Source organism: Lutra lutra, chromosome 4 (assembly GCF_902655055.1).
Source record: "Lutra lutra chromosome 4, mLutLut1.2, whole genome shotgun sequence".
In the NCBI taxonomy this organism is placed as follows: domain Eukaryota; kingdom Metazoa; phylum Chordata; class Mammalia; order Carnivora; family Mustelidae; genus Lutra; species Lutra lutra.
The window spans coordinates 10,367,990-10,393,470 of record NC_062281.1 but is presented as its reverse complement, the minus strand read 5'-3'; the positions used below and the strand labels follow the sequence as shown (position 1 = coordinate 10,393,470).

At 39.7% G+C, this 25,481-nt stretch overlaps 1 pseudogene; it reads left to right on the top strand.

Annotated features, from left to right (window-relative positions):
* Positions 1–14,957: 14,957 nt before the first annotated feature.
* LOC125098086 (transcription factor BTF3-like) lies at positions 14,958–15,718 on the top strand (annotated as a pseudogene).
* Positions 15,719–25,481: the final 9,763 nt, after the last annotated feature.

Here is a 25,481-nt window from a genome sequence, read left to right as displayed (position 1 = left end):
CTTTGCCTTTGCGCTATCAACACCTCCCCCCATGTGCTCTCTCTCTCTCTTTCTCTCTCAAATAAATAAATAAATAAATAATCTTAAAAAATAAACACAGAAACTGAGATTGCAGGCTTTAATCCTCTTTGTGGATCCAAGAGTTAAATTTTTCCATTTTTCCTATCCAAATTGGGCTTCCTTCCATTATGCATCAGGCCTCATTTGGATTCTCATTTCCTTGGATAGCTTTGCACTACTAAAAATTCACCATCACAGCACTGGCTTTAGGACAATTGTAGGTTTAATGGACTCGTTACTTGTCTGTACTTCCTTGAGGTCAGGAAATATTTTGGTCACTCCTCTAATTGTTGTGCCTGCCAAATGGAATTGAATAACAAATATTTGAATGAACAAAGAAATGTGTGAATGAACTTAGATCCCTGCAACTCCAAAACTGGTGCTTTTACCAGCAAACCCATTTCCATACCCTTATTTTAGTGATGTTTACAGATAGCATGGACTGTTTGCTTAAAGAGGTGAGTGGAAATTGTTAATTTTCTGGTTTGTGTCTTTTTGTCTGTCTATGTGTCTATCTGTGTGTAAATGGTTTTGAACAATATTATTGGGACCAAATCCTTCCAGGTTAGTATCATGGAAGTGAAATTATGGTGGGAGCCAAAAGGAAACCATTTTCCCTTAATATTGGCTTTTACTCTGACAGTTTAAGGACTACAACTAATGTCTTTATAATCATTTAAGACAGGGACTACAGCAAATAATATTTATCTGTAGTTGTTCACTGAAAAACAAAAGTCTACAAATCCGACTCCCCCTTCCTTTTATCCCTTCTTTCTCCTTCCTCTTTTCCTCCTCTTTTCTCTTTCTTTCTTTCTTTTTTTTTTCTCTCTCTCCACCTCTAACACTAGGAGTTGTATGACTTTGGCACAGGAAACCTCTCTGAGGTTTGTTCATCTGTACAACGGGGATGTCATCTTCTTACTGAGGCAAGGATTAAATAAGTAGATGTGTGCAGAGTCCTTAGCCTGTGGAATGTTAGTCATCCTTCCCGTCCATCACTGGAAGTTGACTGAGAATTTATACACACCAGGTACAGTTCTAGGATATTTTTCACCAAAGATTAACATAAGGCACAACTCTGGTCCTGAGGAACAACAAATAATTCGGGAACAGAGATATAGTTGTTTTTGGTTTGTTGGTTTGTTTTCATTTTCATTTTTTCTTTGGACTTATCTGTAAAACAAGAATCATGTAGACATTCTCATTGTAGATAAGTAGGAGTCTCTAAGAGGATGACTTAGCTTTTGACATCAGAATGTTTCCTCAGCTGAGTTTTCTTCGACAGGCAGAACAGTATGGATTCCGTTTCTCTGAGGTACAGATGATACTCCTCTATCGCCAAGACAGGGTACTTGTTTATGGCAAGGAAAGGAAGCAAAATAGAGATGCTACATGAAACCATCATGATGAAAGCCCAGTGGCTGCCCAGTGCTGTCAGAGGTCAAGGCTAGGGCTCAGCCAAGAAGAGCTCTACAGACAAACTCAGGTGATTTACCAGCTCTGTTTACCTAACACACCTATTGATTCCAGTGTGTGTCACAGCATGACAAAGACAGGCTGAAGGACATCTTTTAAAAAAGATGTAGTAACTTAGAAATCAAATATTAGACTATGGATTTCTTGACTCAAACTGCTAAATTTCTGCATCAGAATGCAGGATAAGTCATTTTATTCCCCCAGGGAGCTTATTCTCTCCCTGAGCAGGTAAAGTAGGTACGTTAGAGTCAGCCAAAGGAGGTTTGAAAATCTAAGACCAGCTAAGTCTTCACCCAGAGAATGAAGCTAACTCCTTAAGCAAGTAAGGCTATGCTTTCCTCTTTGTTTCATAGTTTCACCAGGAATAAAGGTTTCAAAGCCAGGCTGAATGAGTTGGAAACCTCAGTGCACCAGTTGTTTCTAAGGTGTCTGTGTACCATGAGATATTAATATTTGTTAGAAATGAGAATATTAACAGTGCTTAACTCCTAGAACTGTTGTAACAATTAAACAAGTGGACTGATGCAGAGTCACATGGAAAGTGCCTTGTAAACCCCCCAATAATGTGAACTGTTATTATTGCTGGTAAAGGGAAAATAATATAAATCCACATCATTGTCATTAAAATCCAACAAAATAGTGGATGCAGAATTCCTTCTAAAGCTTCAAAGTACTGAACGAATAGAAGGTATTATCACTTGCCTTATTATTTTTGCATGTCTAAGTGATTTGAGTATCTCAACAGCTATACTATTTTCATTAGCACTAACTTACATGAAATGACTGGGTTGGCCCACACCAGTTCTAATTTCCATTTTCGTTTTGACAGCCCTTCATATTCCAGGAGTCAAACAGCAGCCGATTGAAAGAGCACATTTTAAGCACACACTGAGGTATGACCTATGGTGTCCTATTTGGCAATTTTGAAAAATCTACGTGACTTAATTGCTGCTACTATTTTAGGGGGGAAATATGTCAGGGTTTAATTAGGTAGCATCATCAGAAAAAATAGCATTTATAATATTCTCATGAAACAAGCAGGACAATAGATTATTCATTTCATCAATTACTCATCCTTTATCTAATTTCATTCAGTGAGCTTTTGCTGAACAATCTCTACGTGCATAATGTCTTGACCAAATAGAGGTACTAGAGAGAGAGAAAGAAAGAAGCAACAGAGGATGGAGAGACAACCCTATCTTGGTATTATACATGCAACAAAATATTTATGGTTCATTTCTCAGTAGTTTCTTCTTCTCTTTTAATTTCCTTAAGCTTTCTTTGCTCCCCCTTTGCAATGCTTTCCAATGGTATTCTTTTTTTTTTTAAATTTTTTTATTTTTTCAGCATAACAGTATTCATTATTTTTGCACCACACCCAGTGCTCCATGCAATCTGTGCCCTCTACAATACCCACCACCTGGTGCCCCCAACCTCCCACCCCCCACCCCTTCAAAATTCTCAGATCGTTTTTCAGAGTCCATAGTCTCTCATGGTTCACCTCCCCTTCCAATTTCCCTCAACTCCCTTCTCCTCTCCACCTCCCCTTGTCCTCCATGCTATTTGTTATGCTCCACAAATAAGTGAAACCATATGATAATTGACCCTCTGCTTGACTTATTTCACTCAGCATCATCTCTTCCAGTCCCGTCCATGTTACTACAAAACTTGGGTATTCATCCTTTCTTTCTTTCTTTTTTTTTTTTTTTACAGCTTTATAAACATATATTTTTATCCCCAGGGGTACAGGTCTGCGAATCGCCAGGTTTACACACTTCACAACACTCACCATAGCACATACCCTCCCCAATATCCATAACTCCACCCCCTCTCCTAACCCCCTCCCCCCATCAACCCTCAGTTTGTTTTGTGAGATTAAGAGTCACTTATGGTTTGTTTCCCTCCCAATCCCATCTTGTTTCATTTACTCTTCTCCTACCCCCTCAACCCCCCATGTTGCATCTCCTCTCCCTCATATCAGGGAGATCATATGATAGTTGTCTTTCTCCAATTGACTGATTTCGCTAAGCATGATACCCTCTAGTTCCATCCACGTCATCGCAAATGGCAAGATTTCATTTCTTTTGATGACTGCATAGTATTCCATTGTGTATATATACCACATCTTCTTTATCCATTCGTCTGTAGATGGACATCTAGGTTCTTTCCATAGTTTGGCTATTGTAGACATTGCTGCTATAAACATTCGGGTGCACGTGCCCCTTCGGATCACTACGTTTGTATCTTTAGGGTAAATACCCAGCAGTGCAATTGCAGGGTCATAGGGTAGTTCTATTTTCAACATTTTGAGGAACCTCCATGCTGTTTTCCAGAGTGGTTGCACCAGCTTGCATTCCCACCAACAGTGTAGGAGGGTTCCCCTTTCTCCGCATCCTCGCCAGCATCTGTCATTTCCTGACTTGTTAATTTTAGCCATTCTGACTGGTGTGAAGTGATATCTCATTGTGGTTTTGATTTGTATTTCCCTGATGCCGAGTGATATGGAGCACTTTTTCATGCGTCTGTTGGCCATCTGGATGTCTTCTTTGCAGAAATGTCTGTTCATGTCCTCTGCCCATTTCTTGATTGGATTATTTGTTCTTTGGGTGTTGAGTTTGCTAAGTTCTTTATAGATTTTGGACACTAGCCCTTTATCTGATATGTCATTTGCAAATATCTTCTCCCATTCTGTCAGTTGTCTTTTGGTTTTGTTCACTGTCTCCTTTGCTGTGCAAAAGCTTTTGATCTTGATAAAATCCCAAAAGTTCATTTTTGCCTTTGCTTCCCTTGCCTTTGGTGATGTTCCTAGAAGATGTTGCTGCGGCTGAGGTCAAAGAGGTTGCTGCCTGTGTTCACCTCGAGGATTTTGATGGATTCCTTTCTCACATTGAGATCCTTCATCCATTTTGAGTCTATTTTCATGTGTGGTGTAAGGAAATGATCCAATTTCATTTTTCTGCATGTGGCTGTCCAATTTTCCCAACACCATTTATTGAAGAGGCTGTCTTTTTTCCATTGGACATTCTTTCCTGCTTTGTCGAAGATGAGTTGACCATAGAGTTGAGGGTCCATTTCTGGGCTCTCTATTCTGTTCCATTGTTCTATGTGTTGTTTTTGTGCCAGTACCATGCTGTCTTGATGAGGACAGCTTTGTAATACAGTTTGAAGTCCAGAATTGTGTTGCCACCAACTTTGGCTTTCTTTTTCAATATTCCTTTGGCTATTCGAGGTCTTTTCTGGTTCCATATAAATTTTAGGATGATTTGTTCCATTTCTTTGAAAAAAATGGATGGTACTTTGATAGGAATTGCATTAAATGTGTATATTGCTTTAGGTAGCATAGACATTTTCACAATATTTATTCTTCCAATCCAGGAGCATGGAACATTTTTCCATTTCTTTGTGTCTTCCTCAATTTCTTTCACGAGTACTTTTTAGTTTTCTGAGTATAGATTCTTAGTCTCTTTGGTTAGGTTTATTCCTAGGTATCTTATAGTTTTGGGTGCAATTGTAAATGGGATGGACACCTTAATTTCTCTTTCTTCTGTCTTGTTGTTGGTGTAGAGAAATGCAACTGATTTCTGTGCATTGATTTTATATCCTGACACATTACTGAATTCCTGTACAAGTTCTAGCAGTTTTGGAGTGGAGTCTTTTGGGTTTTCCACATAGAGTATCATATCATCTGCGAAGAGTGATAGTTTGACTTCTTCTTTGCCGATTTGGATGCCTTTAGTTTCCTTTTGTTGTCTGATTGTGAGGCTAGGACTTCTAGTACTGTGTTGAATAGCAGTGGTGATAACGGACATCCCTGCCGTGTTCCTGACCTTAGCGGAAAAGCTTTCAGTTTTTCTCCATTGAGAATGATATTTGCGGTGGGTTTTTCATAGATGGCTTTGATAATATTGAGGTATGTGCCCTCTATCCCTACACTTTGAAGAGTTTTGATCAGGAAGGGATGCTGTACTTTGTCGAATGCTTTTTCAGCATCTATGGAGAGTATCATATGGTTCTTGTTCTTTCTTTTATTAATGTGTTGTATCACATTGATTGATTTGCGGATGTTGAACCAGCCTTGCAGCCCTGGAATAAATCCCATTTGGTCGTGGTGAATAATCCTTTTAATGTACTGTTGGATCCTATTGGCTAGTATTTTGGCGAGAATTTTTGCATCTGTGTTCATCAAGGATATTGGTCTGTAGTTCTCTTTTTTGTTGGGATCCTTGTCTGGTTTTGGGATCAAGGTGATGCTGGCCTCATCAAATGAGTTTGGAAGTTTTCCTTCCATTTCTATTTTTTGGAACAGTTTCAGGAGAATAGGAATTAGTTCTTCTTTAAATGTTTGGTAGAATTCCCCTGGGAAGCCGTCTGGCCCAGGGCTTTTGTTTGTTTGGAGATTTTTGATGACTGTTTCAATCTCCTTACTGGTTATGGGTCTGTTCAGGCTTTCTATTTCTTCCTGGTTCAGTTGTGGTAGTTTATATGTCTCTAGGAATGCATCCATTTCTTCCAGATTGTCAAATTTGTTGGCGTAGAGTTGCTCATAGTATGTTCTTATAATTGTCTGTATTTCTTTGGTGTTCGTTGTGATCTCTCCTCTTTCATTCATGATTTTATTTATTTGGGTCCTCTCTCTTTTCTTTTTGATAAGTCTGGCCAGGGGTTTATCAATCTTATTAATTCTTTCAAAGAACCAGCTCCTAGTTTCCTTGTTTTGTTCTATTGTTTTTTTGGTTTCTATTTCATTGATTTCTGCTCTGATCTTTATGATTTCTCTTCTCCTGCTGGGTTTAGGGTTTCTTTCTTGTTCTTTCTCCAGCTCCTTTAGGTGTAGGGTTAGGTTGTGTACCTGAGATCTTTCTTGTTTAGTGAGAAAGGCTTGTACCACTATATATTTTCCTCTCAGGACTGCCTTTGTTGTGTCCCACAAATTCTGAACCGTTGTGTTTTCATTATCATTTGTTTCCATAAATTTTTTCAGTTCTTCTTTAATTTCCTGGTTGACCCATTCATTCTTTAGAAGGATGCTGTTTAGTCTCCATGTATTTGGGTTCTTTCCAAATTTCCTCTTGTGATTGAGTTCTAGCTTTAGAGCATTGTGGTCTGAAAATATGCAGGGAATGATCCCAATCTTTTGATACCGGTTGAGACCTGATTTAGGACCGAGGATGTGATCTATTCTGGAGAATGTTCCATGTGCACTAGAGAAGAATGTGTATTCTGTTGCTTTGGGATGAAATGTTCTGAATATATCTGTGATGTCCATCTGGTCCAGTGTGTCATTTAAGGCCTTGATTTCCTTGTTGATCTTTTGCTTGGATGATCTGTCCATTTCAGTGAGGGGAGTGTTAAAATCCCCTACTATTATTGTATTCTTGTCGATGTGTTTCTTTGATTTTGTTATTAATTGGTTTATATAGTTGGCTGCTCCCACGTTAGGGGCATAGATATTTAAAATTGTTAGATCTTCTTGTTGGACAGTTCCTTTGAGTATGATATAGTGTCCTTCCTCATCTCTTATTATAGTCTTTGGCTTAAAATCTAATTGATCTGATATAAGGATTGCCACTCCTGCTTTCTTCTGATGTCCATTAGCATGGTAAATTCTTTTCCACCCCCTCACTTTAAACCTGGAAGTGTCTTCGGGTTTAAGATGAGTTTCTTGTAGGCAACATATAGATGGGTTTTGTTTTTTTATCCATTCTGATACCCTGTGTCTTTTGATTGGGGCATTTAGCCCATTATCATTCAGGGTAAGTATTGAGAGATATGAATTTAGTGCCATTGTGTTGCCTGTAAGGTGACTGTTATTGTATATTGTCTCTGTTTCTTTCTGATCTCCTACTTTTAGGGTCTCTCTTTGCTTAGAGGACCCCTTTCAATATTTCCTGTAGAGCTGGTTTGGTATTTGCAAATTCTTTCAGTTTTTGTTTGTCCTGGAAGCTTTTAATCTCTCCTTCTATGTTCAATGATAGCCTAGCTGGATATAGTATTCTTGGCTGCATGTTTTTCTCATTCAGTACTCTGAATATATCATGCCAGCTCTTTCTGGCCTGCCAGGTCTCTGTGGATAAGTCTGCTGCCAATCTAATATTTTTACCATTGTACGTTACAGACTTCTTTTCCCGGGCTGCTTTCAGGATCTTCTCTTTGTCACTAAGACTTGTCAATTTTACTATTAGGTGACGGGGTGTGGACCTATTCTTATTGATTTTGAGGGGGGTTCTCTGAACCTCCTGGATTTTGATGCTTGTTCCCTTTGCCATATTGGGGAAATTCTATCCAATAATTCTCTCCAATATACCTTCTGCTCCCCTCTCTGTTTCCTCTTCTTCTGGAATCGCAATTATTCTAATGTTGTTTCGTCTTATGGTGTCACTTATCTCTCGAATTCTCCCCTCGTGGTCCAGTAGCTGTTTGTCCCTCTTTTGCTCAGCTTCTTTATTCTCAGTCATTTGGTCTTCTATATCACTAATTCTTTCTTCTTCCTCATTTATCCTAGCAGTGAGAGCCTCCATTTTTGATTGCACCTCATTAATAGCTTTTTTTATTTCAACTTGGTTAGATTTTAGTTCTTGTCTTTCTCCAGAAAGGGCTTTTATATCTCCTGAGAGGGTTGCTTTAATATCTTCCATGCCTTTTTCAAGCCCGGCTAGAACCTTGAGAATCATCATTCTGAACTCTATATCTGACATATTACCAATGTCTGTATTGATTAGGTCCCTAGCCTTTGGTACTGCCTCTTGTTCTTTTTTTTGTTGTGAATTTTTCCGCCTTGTCATTTTGTCCAGATAAGAGTTTATGAAGGAGCAAGTAAAATACTAAAAGGGTGGCAACAACCCCAGGAAAATATGCTTTAGCCAAATCAGAAGAGATCCCAAATCGTGAGGGGGGAGAAAGGGGATAAAAAGGAGTTCAGAAAGAAAGAAAAAAAAAAACAAACTATTAAGAAAAAGAAAGCCGATAAAGAAAAAATATAAAAAGAGGAAAAATATATATATATTAGATAAACTATTTAAAAAACGTTAAAAAAAGAAAACGGTAAGAGTTAAAAAAAATTCAGCAGAAGAAGAGAAAAAGAAAAAAAAATTGAAAAAGAAAAAAAAATTAAATTAACTGCAAGGCTAAAAAATCATGGGGAGAAAGCCATGAGTTCCATGCTTTGCTTTCTTCTCCTCTGGAATTCCGCCGCTCTCCTTGGTAGGTGAACTTGGTCCTGGCTGGGTTTCCCGTTGATCTTCTGGGGGAGTGGCCTGTTGTAGTGATTCTCAAGCGTCTTTGCCCCAGGCGGAGTTGCACCGCCCTTACCCGGGCCGCGCTGAGTAGCTGAGTAATCCGCTCGGGTTTGCTGTCCGGAGGACGGGAATGAAGATGGCGGCCTCCTGGTCTCCGGCCCGGAGGAGCCGAGAGCCCGGGGCCCCACTCCTCAGTGCGCCCTCAGAGAACAGCGCCCAATGTCTCCCGCCACCCCGGCCTCCGGCCACGCTCTGAGCTGACCAAGCCTGCGACCGGTTCAAGGCAACCCCGAGCTGAGAGTCACTCCTCGGCTCTGTCTCTGCAGCCGGCTTCCCCGTTCTAATACCGGTAAGTTCTGCGACACGCAGACACCCCCGATCCTTCTGCGACCCTGCGGGACCTGAGGCCGCGCTGACCCCGCCTGGGCTTCCAGTTAAGCCTCTGGAGCGATGTCCCTCAGCGGAACAGACTTTTAAAAGTCCTGATTTTGCTCCGTTGCTCCGCCGCTCGCCGGGAGCCGGCCCCTCCCCCCTTGGTCTATCTTCCCGTCGCTTTGGATTCACTTCTCCGCCAGTCCTACCTTGCAGAAAGTGGTTGATTTTCTGTTTCTGGAATTGCTGTTCTTCTTCTCTTCAATCTCCCGTTGGATTTGTAGGTGTTTGCAATCTTTAGATAAGCTATTTAGCTGATCTCCCGCTACCCAAAGTAGTCTCAGCCTGCTACTTCTCTGCCATCTTGACTCCTCTCTATCCCAATGGTATTCTAAAATAAAACCCATGAGAAATATCAGAAAGTTTATAAGGAGATAATAGTCCCTCTTTCTCTATGGTGTGGGAGGGGGTGGATTGGAAAGGCACTACTCTTGTATGGTTCTGAAGAAGTGGTTGTTTGAAATATTTACAGTATGTAAATTGTACATTTCAGTCCATTGGGGAGACTTACCAAAAAATGTAAAAGCCTGCTCTCACTTTTGTTATTAAAAATGTCCTCAACAGTACTGCATTAGCCTAGGGATAGACAGATAGGTAAATGAACAGAATAGATTCCAGATATATACCCATATATATCCAGATATATATGGTTCATTGATTTTTTAAAATATTTTATTTATTTATTTATTTATTTGACAGAGAGAGACACAGTAAGAGAGGGAACACAAGCAGGGGGAGAAAGAAAGGGAGAAACAGGCTTTGCTGAGCAGGGAGCCCAATAAGGGGCTCAATCCTTCATGACCCTAGGATCATGACCTGAGCCAAAGGCAGATACTTAATGACTGAGCCACCCAGGTGGCCCTGGTTCATTGGTTATTGAAAAATCTTCCATGGTAAGTCTTTGGAGAGAAGATAGTTCGTTTCAAAAATGGTGTGAAAATAAGTGGATATCCATTTGTGAAATGAAACTAAACCTTGCTCTTAACTTACGTCTTAGGCAAAAATTGATTCAAAATAGACCCATTGCTTTAGATTTAAAAACCAAAACCATACAAATTCCAGAGGAAAACATAGGAGAAAATCTTTGTAGCTGTGGATTAGGCAAAAATTAGAAGAGGCACCCCCCTCACAAATTTATTGGCAGAGTTGGAAGCCTTACAGGCTCAGCAAGATAGTTGAGCACAAACTTGGTCCAACTCCCCAGCTTACCACTAAGCTGTCCAGACACAGAACAATCTCCAAAATCAAGATAAAAATGAGATTTAATACCTAAGCAGACATATCAGCAGCCATACATCTAGGAGATAGAGACTGTGCAATTTAAGTCCAGACAAGTCACTAAAAGCACAAAACAAAGAAATATCTTAGAAAAGTGAATCAATTTTATTACCTAAAATATCCAGCTTTTAACAACAACAAAAACAAGAGGCAAAAAACAAGAAAATTTGAGTACTCCTACAGAAAAACAACAATAAATAGAAACTGGCTCTGAGTAGAGCCAGATGCATTTAGCAGAAAAATATCGCAAAGCAGACATTATTAATGTGTTCAAAGAATTAAAGGAAATATGTTGAAATGTTTAAAGAAATCATAGTGGCAATGAACAAAATATTCTGAATTTCTTTTAAAGCACAAAATTGTTTAGATCAATATTTATACTATTGAATTTGAATGGTTGATTTCATACAATATATAAACATTGCCATTGTATTATAAACATGAAAGGTTTTTATAACAAGGGTATTATAAACATGAAAATAATCATACAACAGAGGAGGAAGGAATAGAGCTATACTGTAGCAAAGTTTATATTTTTATCCAAATTAAATTAGTGTTAACATGAAGTAGATTACATATTGTAGACCCTTGTCTGTAGGAAATTAGCCAGATCCCTAATGGCTAGTTACGTTGAACATCTATTCACATGTTTATTTATCATCTGTTTATCTTCTTTGGTGAAATGTCTGTTCATGCCTTTTGCCCATTTTCTAATTAGACTGTTTTTTTAACATTCACTTTTTAAGATTTCTTTATATATTCTATATCTAGATACTAGTTCTCTGCTGGGTATGGAGTGTATATATATTTTCCCCCAGTCCATAGTTTGCCTTTTTACTCCTCACATGGGCTTCCACAGAGAAAAAGGTTTTAATTTTGATGAGGTCCAATTTATCCATTCTTCCTTTTATAGACCATGTTTTTTGTATAAAGTCTATGAGCACATTGTTCAGTCCTTAATCTCAAAGATTTTCTTCTAATTTTTTTTTTGTTTGGTTGTTTTTTTTGTTTGTTTGTTTTGTTTTTGTTTTTTGTTTTGTTTTGTTTTGTTTTTGGTCTTTGTTTTTTTTATAATCTTTTTTTTTAATTTATTTTCAGCATAACAGAATTCATTGTTTTTGTACCACACCCAGTGCTCCATGCAATCCGTGCCCTCTCTAATACCCACAACCTGGTTCCCACCCCCCACCTCTTAAAACCCTTCAGATTGCTTTTCAGAGTCCATAGTCTCTCATTGTTCACCTCCCCTTCCAATTTCTCCCAACTCCCTTCTCCTAACTCCCCATGTCCTCCATGCTATTTGTTATGCTCCACAAATAAGTGAAACCATATGATAATTGACTCTCTCTGCTTGACTTATTTCACTCAACATAATCTCTTCAAGTCCTGTCCATGTTGCTACAAAAGTTGGGTATTCATCCTTTCTGATGGAGGCATCATACTCCATAGTGTATATGGACCACATCTTCCTTATCCATTCGTCCATTGAAGGGCATCTTGGTTCTTTCCACAGTTTGGCAACCATGGCCATTGCTGCTATAAACATTGGGGTACAATTTTGGTCTTTGAATCACCAGCACCTATCAAAGTACTAAATGAAAGTTTTGGTGGAATTCTTTAATGGCTTATTCATTCTTTCCATAAATCAATTTACTGACTACCACGATATTCTATAAGTGCACTGTGGGAACAAACTCAACAGCAATGGCTGCTCAAGATTTTTTACCAGATGGCCAGTCTTTAGAAATGAGACAATCTTGCTGCAAGGGGAACTAGAGAACTTACCCTGAGGTGCAGAAAGTTCATGGCTTATATTTAGATTGTATTATTACAAGAACATTTAAAATTTCTTAAGGAGGGAAAGATGTTCTAATGGAGACTATGCAATGGGTTTCATCACCATTCCACACACAGCCAAGACACCTCTTGGTGCTGCCACTGCTGCATAAGATTGGGGCAAATGGAAGCTTGAAACCAAAGGGGAGGCTTGAATCATCATAAGTTCTGTTTCTGTCTCCAGTGGGGTGAGTTTTGAATCAAGACTGAATCTGGAATAAAGGAGAGAGTACCCCTTGCTCTGTTCTTGGGATATCAGACGGTTGGATTATTTATAACAAGTGACCTGAATCCTCTGGTTAGCCTAACATTGCTTACATAACTGTCAGTGAAGTGCAGGAAGATGTCATTCTCTGCTTAAGCATCACTGAGGGCTGTCTACTTATCTCCAACTTCTAAGCTACAGCATAGGTTGAAATTGAAGTAGGAACACAGGCAAAGGACAATGCTACCTTTCCATTATTGTAGCAAGAGTCATATTGCCAGTCCCCATCAATCCAGAAAGCAGCTTATATTTTGGATATTATGCAGTAGACTAAACTCTGCTTCCTTTCTTTCTTTCTATTTCTTTCTTTCTTTCTTTCTTTCTTTCTTTCTTTCTTTCTCCTTCCTTCCTTCCTTCCTTCCCTTTCCCACCTTCCTTCTTTTAGTATTCTTTCTTTCTTGGTTTTTGCTGTTTTTGATTTTTTTCAAGAAGTATCAGCATTGGTCTGTTTAAATAAATTACTCTACACCCCCATCCCAAGTGACTCAATATTTGGAAACAATGTCTTTGTTTCACCTTGAATATAGTAAAGGTTGGAGGTGGCAGATCCTTCTGCTTGTTGCAGGAAATTATATTTAATTATGTACATATACATACATACATACAAATATATGTATATATGAATACAGGTAGATGCATATGTATATACATACATAATGACAGAACAAAAGCAGTAACCTCTTCGAAATCAGCCACAACAACTTCTTTCAAGATATGTCTCCAAGGCAAAGGAAACAAAAGCCAAAATAAACTTTTGGGACTTCATCAAAATCAAAAGCTTCTGAAGATGGTGGAGAAGTAGCAGGCTGAGACTACTTCAGGTAGCAGGAGATCAGCTAGATAGCTTATCTAAAGATTGCAAACACCTACAAATGCAACAGGAGATCGAAGAGAAGAAGAACAGCAATTCTAGAAACAGAAAATGAACCACTTTCTGAAAGGTAGGACTGGCAGAGAAGTGAATCCAAAGGGACGGGAAGATAGACCATGGGGGGAGGGGCCGGCTCCCGGCAAGTGGCAGAGCAACAGAGCACAAAATCAGGACTTTTAAAAGTCTGTTCCACTGAGGGACATCGCTCCAGAGGCTTAACCGGGGTGAAGCCCACGCGGGGTCAGTGTGGCCTCAGGTCCCGAAGGGTCACAGAAGTATTGAGGGTATCTGAATGTCACAGAGCTTACAGGTATTAGAACGGGGAAGCCGGCTACAGAGACAAAGCCAAGGAGTGAGCTCCAAGCTTGGGGTTACCTTGAACCGGTCGCAGGCTCGGTCAGCTCAGAGCGCGGCCGGAGGCCAGGGTGACGGGAGTCATTGGGCGCTGTTCTCTGAGGGTGCACTGAGGAGTGGGGCGCCAGGCTCTCGGCTCCTCCGGGCCGGAGACTGGGAGGCCGCCATCTTCATTCCCGCCCTCCAGAACTCTACGGAAAGCGCTCAGGGAACAAAAGCTCCCGAAAGCAAACCTGAGCGGATTACTCAGCCCGGCCCCGGGTAAGGGCGGTGCAACTCCTCCTGGGGCAAAAGACAATTGAGAATCAATACAACAGGCCCTTCCCCCAGAAGATCAACAAGAAACCCAACCAGGAACAAGTTCACCTACCAAGGAGTGCAGTTTCAATACCAAGGAGAGCATCGGAATTCCAGAGGAGGAGAAAGCAAAGCACGGAACTCATGGCTTTCTTTAGCCTTGCAGTTAATTTAAATTTTTTTTTCTTTTTCAATTTTTTTTCTCTTCTTCTGCTAAATTTTTTTAACTTTTACCCTTTTCTTTTTTAACGTTTTTTAACTAATTTATCTAATATATATATATTTTTTCCTTTTTATATTTTTTCTTTATTGATTTTCTTTTTTTAATTGTTTCTTTTTTTTTTCTTCCTGAACCTCTTTTTATCCCCTTTCTCCCCCCTCACAATTTGGGATCTCTTCTGATTTGGCTAAAGCATATTTTCCTGGGGTTGTTGTCACCCTTTTAGTATTTTACTTGCTCCTTCATATACTCTTATCTGGACAAAATGACAAGGCAGAAAAATTCACTACACAAAAAAAAGAACAAGAAGCAGTACCAAAGGCTAGGGACCTAATCAATACAGACATTGGTAATATGTCAGATCTAGAGTTCAGAATGACGATTCTCAAGGTTCTAGCCGGTCTTGAAAAAGGCATGGAAGATATTAGAGAAACGCTCTTGGGAGATATAAAAGCGCTTTCTGCAGAAATAAAAGAACTAAAATCTAACCAAGTTGAAATCAAAAAAGCTATTAATGAGGTCCAATCAAAAATGGAGGCTCTCGATCTTGTGTCCCCGCGTGTGTGTACCTAATCTCAGCTGGTCCGCCCGAGACCCCCTGAGCGCCAACCCTAGTCCCCCACGCGGTTCCATTTCCACTCCAACAAGATGAAAGAAACTATCATGAACCAGGAGAAACTCGCCAAACTGCAAGCATAAGTGCGCATTGGTGGGAAAGGAACTGCTCGCCAAAAGAAGAAGGTGGTTCATAGAACAGCTACAGCAGAGGATAAAAAACTTCAGTTCTCCTTAAAGAAGTTAGGGGTAAACAATATCTCTGGTATTGAAGAAGTGAATATGTTCACAAACCAAGGAACAGTGATCCACTTTAACAACCCCAAAGTTCAGGCATTGCTGGCAGTGAACACTTTCACCATTACAGGCCATGCTGAGACAAAGCAGCTGACAGAAATGCTACCCAGTATCTTAAACCAACTTGGTGCAGACAGTCTGACTAGTTTAAGAAGACTGGCTGAAGCTCTGCCCAAACAATCTGTGGATGGAAAAGCACCACTTGCTACCGGAGAGGATGATGATGATGAAGTTCCAGATCTTGTGGAGAATTTTGATGAAGCTTCCAAGAATGAAGCAAACTGAATTGAGTCAACTTCTGGAGAAGATAAAACTTGAGGAAGTTACTGGGAGCTGCTATTTTATATTATGACTGCTTTTTAAAATTTTGTTCATGGATCTGATAAAATCTAGATCTTTAATATTTTTAAGCCCAAGCCCCTTGGACACTGCAGCTCTTTTCAGTTTTTGCTTATACACAATTCATTCTTTGCAGCTAATTAAGCTGAAGAAGCCTGCGAATAAAGTTTGAAACAAGATTAATAAAGTTCTTTGCCTAGGAAGAAAAAATGGAGGCTCTCACTGCTAGGATAAATGAGGCAGAAGAAAGAATTAGTGATATAGAAGATCAAATGACAGAGAATAAAGAAGCTGAGCAAAAGAGGGACAAACAGCTACTGGACCACGAGGGGAGAATTCGAGAGATAAGTGACACCATAAGACGAAACAACATTAGAATAATTGGGATTCCAGAAGAAGAAGAAAGAGAGAGGGGAGAAGAAGGTATATTGGAGAGAATTATTGGAGAGAAATTCCCCAATATGGCAAAGGGAACAAACATCAAAATCCAGGAGGTTCAGAGAACCCACCTCAAAATCAATAAGAATAGGTCCACACCCCATCACCTAATAGTAAAATTTACAAGTCTTAGTGACAAAGAAAAGATCCTGAAAGCAGCCCGGGAAAAGAAGTCTGTAACGTACAATGGTAAAAATATTAGATTGGCAGCAGACTTATCCACAGAGACCTGGCAGGCCAGAAAGAGCTGGCACGATATATTCAGAGCACTAAACGAGAAAAACATGCAGCCAAGAATACTATATCCAGCTAGGCTATCATTGAAAATAGAAGGAGAGAGTAAAAGCTTCCAGGACAAACAAAAACTGAAAGAATTTGCAAACACCAAACCAGCTCTACAGGAAATATTGAAAGGGGTCCTCTAAGCAAAGAGAGACCCTAAAAGTAGGAGATCAGAAAGAAACAGAGACAATATACAATAACAGTCACCTTACAGGCAATACAATGGCACTAAATTAATTTCTCTCAATAGTTACCCTGAATGTTAATGGACTAAATGCCTCAATCAAAAAACACAGGGTATCAGAATGGATAAAAAAACAAAACCCATCTATATGTTGCCTACAAGAAACTCATCTTAAACCCGAAGACACCTCCAGATTTAAAGTGAGGGGGTAGAAAAGAATTTACCATGCTAATGGACATCAGAAGAAAGCAGGAGTGGCAATCCTGCCACTTAGATTTTAAGATTAGATTTTAAGCCAAAGACTATAATAAGAGATGAGGAAGGACACTATATCATACTCAAAGGAGCTGTCCAACAAGAAGATCTAACAATTTTAAATATCTATGCCCCTAACGTGGGAGCAGCCAACTATATAAACCAATTAATAACAAAATCAAAGAAACACATCGACAAGAATACAATAATAGTAGGGGATTTTAACACTCTCCTCACTGAAATGGACAGATCATCCAAGCAAAAGATCAACAAGGAAATCAAGGCCTTAAATGACACACTGGACCAGATGGACATCACAGATATATTCAGAACATTTCATCCCAAAGCAACAGAATACACATTCTTCTCTAGTGCACATGGAACATTCTCCAGAATAGATCACATCCTCGGTCCTAAATCAGGTCTCAACCGGTATCAAAAGATTGGGATCAATCCCTGCATATTTTCAGACCACAATGCTCTCAAGCTAGAACTCAATCACAAGAGGAAATTTGGAAAGAACCCAAATACATGGAGACTAAAGAGCATCCTTCTAAAGAATGAATGGGTCAACCAGGAAATTAAAGAAGAATTGAAAAAGTTCATGGAAACAAATGATAACACAAACACAATGGTTCAAAGTCTGGGTGACAGAGCAAAGGCAGTCTTGAGAGGAAAATACATAGTGATACAAGCCTTTCTCAAGAAACAAGAAAGGTCTCAGATACACAACCTAACCCTACACCTAGGGGAGCTGTAGAAAGAACAACAAAGAAAGCCAAAACCCAACAGGAGAAGAGAGATAATAAAAATCAGAGCAGTAATCAATGAAATAGAACAACACCAAAAAAAAAAAAAAAACCCAATAAAACAAATCAATGAAACTAGGAGCTTGTTCTTTGAAAGAATTAATAAGGTTGATAAACCCCTGGCCAGACTTATCAAAAAGAAAAGAGAAAGGAGCCAAATAAATAAGATCTTGAATGAAAAAGGAGAGATCACAACCAACACCAAAGAAATAAAAACATTTATAAGAACATATTATGAGCAACTCTACGACAGCAAATTTGACAATCTGGTAGAAATGGATGCATTCCTAGAGACAGATAAACTACCACAACAGAACCAGGAAGAAATAGAAAGCTTGAACAGACCCATAACCAGTAAGGAGATTGAAACGGTCATCAAAAATCTCCAAACAAACAAAAGCCCTGGGCCAGATGGCTTCCCGGGGGAAATCTACCAAACATTTAAAGAAGAATTAATTCCTATTCTCCTGAAACTGTTCCAAAAAATAGAAATGGAAGGAAAACTTCCAAACTCATTTTATGAGGCCAGCATCACCTTGCTCCCAAAACCAGACAAGGATCCCATCAAAAAAGAGAACTACAGACCAATATCCTTGATGAACACAGATGCAAAAATTCTCGCCAAAATACCAGCCAATAGGATTCAACAGTACATTAAAAGGATTATTCACCACGACCAAGTGGGATTTATTCCAGGGCTGCAAGGCTGGTTCAACATCCGCAAATCAATCTATATGATACAACACATTAATAAAAGAAAGAACAAGAACCATATGATACTCTCAATAGATGCTGAAAAAGCATTTGACAAAATACAGCATCCATTCCTGATAAAAACTCTTCAAAGTGTAGGGATAGACCGCACATACCTCAATATTATCAAAACCATCTATGAAAAAACCCACTGCAAATATCATTCTCAATGGAGAAAAACTGAAAGCTTTTCCGCTAAGGTCAGGAACAGGGCAGGGATGTCCGTTATCACCATACTATTCAACACAGTACTAGAAGTCCTAGCCTCAGCAATCAGACAACAAAAGAAAATTAAAGGCATTCAAATCGGCAAAGAAGAAGTCAAACTATCACTCTTCACAGATGATATGATACTCTATGTGGAAAACCCAAAAGACTCCACTCCAAAACTGCTAGAACTTGTACAGGAATTCAGTAAAGTGTCAGGATATAAAATCAATGCACAGAAATCAGTTGCATTTCTCTACACCAACAACAAGACAGAAGAAAGAGAAATTAAGGAGAACTTCCCATTTACAATTGCACCCAAAACTATAAGATACCTAGGAATAAACCTAACCAAAGAGACTAAGAATCTATACACAGAAAACTATAAAGTACTCTTGAAAGAAATTGAGGAAGACACAAAGAAATGGAAAAGTGTTTCATGCTCCTGGATTCGAAGAATAAATATTGTGAAAATGTCTATGCTACCTAAAGCAATCTACACATTTAATGCAATTCCTATCAAAGTACCATCCATTTTTTTTTTCAAAGAAATGGAACAAATAATCCTAAAATTCATATGGAACCAGAAAAGACCTCGAATAGCCAAAGGAATATTGAAAAAGAAAGCCAAAGTTGGTGGCATCACAATTCCGGACTTCAAGCTCTATTACAAAGCTGTCATCATCAAGACAGCATGGTACTGGCACAAAGACAGACACATAGATCAATGGAACAGAATAGAGAATCCAGAAATAGACCCTCAACTCTATGGTCAACTCATCTTCGACAAAGCAGGAAAGAATGTCCAATGGAAAAAAGACGGCCTCTTCAATAAATGGTGTTGGGAAAATTGGACAGCCACATGCAGAAAAATGAAATTGGATCATTTCCTTACACCACACACAAAAATAGGCTCAATATGGATGAAGGATCGCAATGTGAGAAAGGAATCCATTAAAATCCTTGAGGAGAATACAGGCAGCAACCTCTTCGACCTCAGCCGCAGCAACATCTTCCTAGGAACTTCGCCAAAGGCAAGGGAAGCAAGGGCAAAAATGAACTATTGGGATTTTATCAAGATCAAAAGCTTTTGCACAGCAAAGTAAACAGTGAACAAAACCAAAAGACAACTGACAGAATGGGAGAAGATATTTGCAAATGACATATCAGATAAAGGGCTAGTGTCCAAAATCTATAAAGAACTTAGCAAACTCAACACCCAAAGAACAAATAATCCAATCAAGAAATGGGCAGAGGACTTGAACAGACATTTCTGCAAAGAAGACATCCAGATGGCCAACAGACACATGAAAAAGTGCTCCATATCACTCGGCATCAGGGAAATACAAATCAAAACCACCATGAGATATCACCTCACACCAGTCAGAATGGCTAAAATTAACAAGTCAGGAAATGACAGATGCTGGCGAGGATGCGGAGAAAGGGGAACCCTCCTACACTGTTGGTGGGAATGCAAGCTGGTGCAACCACTCTGGAAAACAGCATGGAGGTTCCTCAAAATGTTGAAAATAGAACTACCCTATGACCCAGGAATTGCACTACTGGGTATTTACCCTAAAGATACAAACGTAGTGATCCAAAGGGGCACGTGCACCCGAATGTTTATAGCAGCAATGTCTACAATAGCCAAACCATGGAAAGAACCTAGAGGTCCATCAACAGACGAATGGATAAAGAAGATGTGGTATATATACACAATGGAATACTATGCAGCCATCAAAAGAAATGAAATCTTGCCATTTGCGATGACGTGGATGGAACTAGAGGGTATCATGCTTAGCGAAATCAGTCAATTGGAGAAAGACAACTATCATATGATCTCCCTGATATGAGGGAGAGGAGATGCAACATGGGGGGTTAAGGGGGTAGGAGAAGAGTAAATGAAACAAGATGGGATTGGGAGGGAGACAAACCATAAGTGACTCTTAATCTCACAAACAAACTGAGGGTTGATGGGGGGAGGGGAGTTGGGAGAGGGGGGTGGGGTTATGGACATTGGGGAGGGTATGTGCCATGGTGAGTGCTGTGAAGTGTGTAAACCTGGCGATTCACAGACCTGTACCCCTGGGGATAAAAATATATGTTTATAAAAAATAAAATTAAAAAAAAAATAAAGCCATGGTTTTATGTAAAAAAAAAAAATCAAAAGCTTCTGCACAGCAAAGAAACAGTCAACAAAACAAAGAGGCAACTCACGGAATGGGAGAAGATATTTGCAAATGACAGTACAGACAAAAGGTTGTTATCCAGGATCTATAAAGAACTCCTCAAACTCAACACACACAAAACAGATAATCATATCAAAAAATGGGCAGAAGATATGAACAGACACTTCTCCAATGAAGACATACAAATGGCTATCAGACACATGAAAAAATGTTCATCATCACTTGCCATCAGGGAGATTCAAATTAAAGCCACATTGAGATATCACCTTGCACCAGTTAGAATGGTCAAAATTAGCAAGACAGGAAACAACATGTGTTGGAGGGGATGTGGAGAAAGGGGAACCCTCTTACACTGTTGGTGGGAATGCAAGTTGGTGCAGCCTCTTTGGAGAACAGTGTGGAGATTCCTCAAGAAATTAAAAATAGAACTTCCCGGGACGCCTGGGTGGCTCAGTTGGTTAAGTGGCTGTCTTCGGCTCAGGTCATGATCCCAGCGTCCTGGGATCGATTCCCACATCAGGCTCCTTGCACGGCAGGGAGCCTGCTTCTCCCTCTGCCTCTGCCTGCCTCTCTGTCTGCCTGTGCTTGCTCACTCTCTCTCCCTCTGTCTCTGACAAATAAATAAATAAAATCTTAAAAAAATAAAAAATAAAATAAAATAAAAATAGAACTTCCCTATGACCCTGCCATTGCACTACTGGGTATTTACCCCAAAGATACAGATGTAGTGAAAAGAAGGGCCATCTGTACCCCAATGTTTATAGCAGCAATGGCCACAGTCACCAAATTGTGGAAAGAACCAAGATGCTCTTCAATGGACGAATGGATAAGGAAGATGATTTCCATATACACTATGGAGTATTATGCCTCCATCAGAAAGGATGAATACCCAACTTTTGTAGCAACATGGTCAGGACTGGAAGAGATTATGCTGAGTGAAATAAGTCAAGCAGAGAGTCAATTATCATATGTTTTCCACTTATTTGTGGAGCATAACAAATAACATGGAGGACAAGTGGAGTTAGAGAGGAGTAGGCAGTTGGGGGAAATTGGAAGGTGAGGTGAACCATGAGAGACTATGGACTCTGAAAAACGATCTGAGGGGTTTGAAGCGGTGGGGGGTGGGAGGTTGGGGGAACCAGGTGGTGGGTATTAGAGAGGGCACAGATTGCATGGAGCACTGGGTGTCGTGCAAAAGTAAGGAATACTGTTATGCTGAAAATTTAAAAAAAAAAGAATTAAGACGTGAGCTCTTGAGGGGATACAAATTAGGAAGTAACTGTTTCAGAAATGAATAAACCTTTCAAGAAGGAAGTTGATATTTAAATTTGACCTTGAAAGATGTGGAATATTATTGGACACCTGGAGGGGAATTTCCAAGTAGAGGGAGAATCATATAGAAAGGGGGAATAAGTTGAGTAATTTGTGATTCTTTCCAGAGGTCTAGAGCTGCAGTACATAGTGAGCAGTGGTGAGACATAAGATCAGACAGGTACTGAAGGTCAATTATATCCATTTATAACAAATACCCAGGAAAACCCTTTAAGCAGAAGAGAAGCCTGGTCCTATCTGATCCTTAGAAGACCACTCTGGGGTTCCAAATCAACATGTTCTTTTTAGAAACTCTCCGATCATATTGCAGAGAGTTAGGGACACCGTCCCTTTAGAAAAATAATAATTTCTCCTCGCCAGCCCTTCTGAGAATATTGTCCACCCTCTCTTCCTCTTACCTCCTGCCCAATTATGTTTGTCCCATACTGAAGTCTCAGGTTTCTGTCCTCTTAACAGGTTTAACACTTTGTCTCCCCTTTCAGGTTGTTATTAGACTGACCAATAGTCCACATTTGACTTAGGCTTTCAATATTATATCAGCTCTCCCTCACTTTCAAGCTCTGCCTCCTGTGACCATGTCCCACTCCAACTCAGGACTGCATTCAGGGAAGTTAGAATATCTGGCCAAGAAATACAAAAAGGCATCAGCAGTGAGATGGATTTAAGCAGAACTCTACTGAAGGCAAGTAGTGTGAGTGAGTTAGCTCTGTTTCTTAGAAAGAAAGAAAAAATCAAGGTTAGTATTATTGTCATCATTTCCACATTATGAAACGAGGAACCCAAGAAGGGTTACCTTTCTACAGTTAACTGGAATTAACTCAGAAATGTTAAATAACTTGTTCAAGTTTATACAGTAAGTAAATGTAGACCTGGGATTTGAACAAATCTATAGACAATGAATTCTCAGCTACACTGCTGTATCTGGAGGCAATTTTGGCAAAGGTCTAGGGAGGAAGGAATGTCTTGGCTGGGATGGAGAGAGTGGCCATGAAGAGAGGGTCTTGGTCTGAGAAATTATTTCCAGTACAGTATGTAGGAGCTGGTGTCCAGTCTCCTGGTGGTGGGGCCATTTCAGAAAATGATCACCAGGAAGAGATGTCCCTGGATCCCAGCAGAGTTAAAGATACAATACAAGTGGCTCAGTGATGATTCAAAGCTCTCCAGTGAGAGCATGAGGCATACTGGCATACTGTGGGAGATTCAAACAACTACTAGAGCTCACATCAGCACTGTCTATTTTCTCCCAACAAGCATAATGGTAATCATATTGCAACTCTGTTCAGAAATTTTCAGTGTCATCCCCCAAGGGCTTAAGACCTACAGCAAAGTTCCGAATTAGACCTAGACTTAGTTTCTCAATTTTCAGTGAATCACTTGGGGATCTTGTTATAAAGCAGGTTCTAACTCAGAATGTCTAAGGTGAGATGTGAAACTCTACATTTCTAAAATGAGCAACAAGGGGATGCCCATTCTCTTGGTCCACGGACTGCACTTTGCTTATCAAGGACTAATTCCTGCTTACTTTTGGAGCCCTGTCTATGGAAACTGACCCTTATATTCTACAATGCTGAACTTTTCTCAGTCTCATGGATGAGCTGAGCTCTTTCTTGACTTCATGTCTTTGCTGTACATGCTATTCCCTCTACCTAGAACTTTCTTCATCTAACTAACTCTTCAATCTTCAAGTTTCAGCTCAAGTGTCACTTCTTCCAGTGAGCCTTCCCTGTTTCTCTAAGACTTAACTGATACATGTTATTTTGCCCCAAAGTACTCTGTAGTATACCATTTAATGAATGGAATTACAATTTCCTGTTTATTAAGATGTGTATGTCTCCATTGTCTGGATACCTATGATGTGTAACTTCCATGATATTCTTCTTTCCCTCAGAGTCCAGAATAGTACCTGCTGCACTCAATAAATGTGCTGAGTGAATGAAACGAAGGATGAATGCTTCTTTGTAACTGAACTGACCATCACACGAGGGCCTATCCACAGACAGGTATAACTCAGCCACTGGTCACTACTCAGGACTATGCTCCAGAATATAAGAAAAATGAGACAGTTCAGTACAGGACTCTTGTCCTAATGGCGAAAGTAGTTCTTCAGAGCTACTCCAAGTAACCTGGAATAGGAGTTGAATGGAAGTCCAGCCCTTATCCTAAACCAACATGGAGTGGAGGAGGGCTCTGGAAATAAGGGCATCACTGGTAGATCACTATGGTGCTTGGTCCTCACAGAAAATCTAGATGCTCTCTGGTCTCCATGGAAGATAATGTTGAAATTATCCCCCAGATCAGGAAACTGAACAGGTTGAGGTGTGTCCTGTCTCTCTCCAAATCAGTCTGGGATCTTTCAGGGTTCCATCTTTATAGGAAAGGTCATCAGAGGACCTGCTAAATGGGTCCAAAAAGGGCATTGCAGAGGGAAAAGGATTGTGCAGAGGAAGAACATAGATTAATGAGAAGCTCTTCTGGAACAATTTTCTACCTAATAAAAATGTCCCAGAAAAGAATGGAATGCCTGGTGAGAAAAACCAGTTTTTTATAAATAAATTGTATCTGGGTAGGACGTATTTAATTAGAGGGATTCAACCTTCAGAATTTAAATGGAGACAAAAAAGGAGAAAGAGAGGGGAGGTTTACACCACAAAAGCTGCTGGAGCCAAGAACAATATCTGCCGCAGTAAGCGTATTCCGAGTCACATTTAATGGACAGAAATCCTAGGAGAGGATAAATTCCCTTTATTTCTCTGCTGAGGAATCATTGAAGAAAATCTTGGAGTTTTCTCAGAAAAAAAAAAAAAAAACAACAACCAGTCTGTCTGATTCAGAATTAAGTAACTTATTTCTGCAACATGTATTAGCTTCTTTATCTATACTCATGTTTTGACTTTCAAAACAATCTAGAAAGCAGATTGGTCTGACATAGACCCGATTTTAGGTGTATTTTTAAAATTTTATTTATTTATTTATTATTTGAGAGAGAGAGAGCAAAAACACAAGCACGTGCATGTGATGGGGAGAGGCAGAGGGTGAGAGAGAATCCTAAGCAGCCTCCATGCTCAGTGTAGAACCTGATGTGGGGCTCGATCACAGGACCCTAAAAATATGACCTGAGCCAAAATCCAGAGTTCAGTACCCAACCCAATTGAGCCACTCAGACGCCCCCCAATTTTAGGTTTTAATAAGTTTATTGTTTTTTTTTTTCTGAAGTCACATGGCTAAATAAAGCATAAATATGATTGGAACTCAGGAATCTTATGTCCAAGACCAGCATTTCCCCAGTGTACCATGCTTCTCCTTTGCCTTTACATAGAAAGAGTTAATAGCTAGAATAGGCTATTTCAATCCAGTGGGCAAAATGCCATGGCGCATATTGAAAGATGTTCTGTGATACAGCTTTATGAAATTCATTATTGGATCTACTACAGAGATGTGGCTGAAGATTCTGTCTATCAGGTTTCACTGCACATTTTTGTCAGAGTCAGTAATACTCTCTGAGAATTTTGCCTGTTTT